Source organism: Neovison vison, chromosome 3 (assembly GCF_020171115.1).
Source record: "Neovison vison isolate M4711 chromosome 3, ASM_NN_V1, whole genome shotgun sequence".
Taxonomy (NCBI): Eukaryota; Metazoa; Chordata; class Mammalia; order Carnivora; family Mustelidae; genus Neogale; species Neogale vison.
The window spans coordinates 160,546,324-160,548,811 of record NC_058093.1 but is presented as its reverse complement, the minus strand read 5'-3'; the positions used below and the strand labels follow the sequence as shown (position 1 = coordinate 160,548,811).

Sequence of the window (2,488 nt, the reverse complement as noted above, 5' to 3'; positions counted from 1 at the left end):
TCAGAGATAAAGAACTCTATACCTGAAATTAAAAATACAGTAGACAGAATAAATAGAGTAGAGGAAGCAAAAGAAAAAAAAATCAGCGACATAGAGGACACAGTAATGGAAAGCAATCAAGCTGAATGGAAGATATAATAATAATAATAATTTTAAAAATGAGAGTTAAGGAAACTCAGTGACACCATTGAGCATAATATTTGCATTGCAAGTATCCCAGGAGAAAAGAGGGAAAGGGGGCAGAAAAATTATTTGAAGAAATAGTAGCTGACAACTTCCTGAATCTGTAGAAGGCAGCAGAAATCGAGATGCAAGAGGCCCAAAGAGCCACACCAAAATCAACCCAAGGAGGTCCAGACCATAGTAGTATGGTCCAGACACATAGTAATTTAAATGGCAAAAAACAGTGATAGAGAATTTTAAAAGCAGCAAGAGAAATCAGTTACATGCAAGGGAAACCCCAAACCCTCAGCTTATGTTTCAACAGAAACTTTGCAGACCAGATGAAAATGGCATATGTTTAAAATCCTAAAAGAAAACAAAAACCCTGCAACCCAGAATACTATATCCAGCAAGGATCACATTCAGTATAGGAGAGATAAAAGGTTACCCAAACAAAAGTTAAAGGAAATCATGACTGCTAAAACCATCCCTACAGGAAACATTAAAGGGGATGCTGAGCAGAAAGGAAAGACCATAAGTAGGGGTAAGAAAAGTAAAAAGCAGAAAAGAAGTAAGATTAAGTATTTCTATAAAACTCAGGGGATTCACAAAAGGATGTTAAGTTTGACACCAAATACCCAAAGCATGGAGGGGAGAGGAATGAAGAATGTGTTAAAATGTGAGCAACCATCAACTTAATATAGACTGCTATGTGCATAAGATGTTCTATGCAAACCTAATTGAAACCACAAATCAAAAGCCAGTCATAGGGGCACCTGGGTGGCTCAGTGGGTTAAAGCCTCTGCTTTTGGCTCGGGTCATGGTCCCAGGGTTCTGGGATCGAGCCCCGCATCGGGTTCTCTGCTCAGCAGGGAGCCTGCTTCTCTTCCTCTCTCTGCCCGCCTCTCTGCCTACTTATGATCTATCTGTCAAATAAATAAATAAAATATTAAAAAAAAAAAAGCCAGTCATAGACTGATGAGAAAGGTGGGGGTGGAGAATGGGTTAAATAGATGAAGGGGATTAATTTAAATTCCAGTTAACTAAACTCCAGTTTTAACTGGAATTTAAATTCAAACTTAAAAATATAAAAAATAGTGCTCACTTTGGCAGCACATCTACTAATGACACAGAGGTTAGCATGACCCCTGCTCAAGGATGACATGCAAATTCATGAAGCATTTCATACTTCAAAAATAAAGATAAATAAAAGTATAATTTATTTAGATAGCTTTCAAATATTAAAAAAACTAGTCAGATATGTAAAGAATAAAGATAAAGGAATAAAAAAAAGATAAAGGAATCCAAGTAATCACTAAAGAAAGCCACCAAACCAAGAGAGAAGAAAGCAAGAGAAGGAACAGAAAAGAACTATGAAACAATCATAAAACAAATAACAAAATGGCAATAGGTATGTTCCTATCAATAATTACTTTGAATGTAAACAGACTAAATGCTCCAATCAAAAGACATAAGGTGGCAGAATGGATAAAAAGCAAGACACATCTATATGCTATCTACAAGAGACTCATTTCAGACCTAAAGACACCTGTGGGTTGAAAGTGAAGGAATGGGAAAGCATTTATCATGCAAATGGAAATAAAAAGAAAGCCAGGGTAGCAATACTTACATTGGGCAAAAGAGCCTTTGAAACAGACTATAACAGACAAAGAAGGACATTCCATAACCATTAAGGGAAAAATCCAACAAGAAGGTATAACAATTGTAAATATTTATGCTCCCAACATGGGAATACCCAAATACATAGAGAAGACATTAACAAAGGAAGAAATCAGTAATAATACAGTAATAATAGAGGACTTTAACACCCCACTTACATTAAGGGATAGATCATCCAAACAGAAAATAAACAAGGGAACAGTGACTTTGAGTAACACATTGGACCAGATGGATCTAACAGATATATTCAGAACCTTCCATCCAAAAACAGCAGAATATACATTCTTCTCACGTGCGCATGGAACATTTTCCAGAACAGATCACTGTTAGGCCACAAACAAGTATCTTCAACTTCATAATTCTTTTCTTCTCTAATATCTGGTAGTTACTTTAGGGTTTATATTGTACATCTTTAACTTACTATGATCTACCTTCAAGTGGTGTATCACTTATAGTATTAGAAACTTATAATATTTACATTTCTCCCCTCCTAGACTTTATCATCCACTTAATCCATTTGTTATAAACCCTACGATGCAATGTTATTACTTTTGTTAAGCTGTCAATTACTTTTAAAGGAACTTAAATAGGACAAAATATATATTTACCCATGTAGTTAGTTACCATTTCTGGTGCCTTTCATTTC

At 35.4% G+C, this 2,488-nt stretch overlaps 1 pseudogene; it reads left to right on the top strand.

The window, feature by feature from the left end:
- The first annotated feature begins 1,259 nt into the window (after positions 1 to 1,259).
- LOC122903851 lies at positions 1,260 to 1,355 on the top strand (annotated as a pseudogene).
- Positions 1,356 to 2,488: the final 1,133 nt, after the last annotated feature.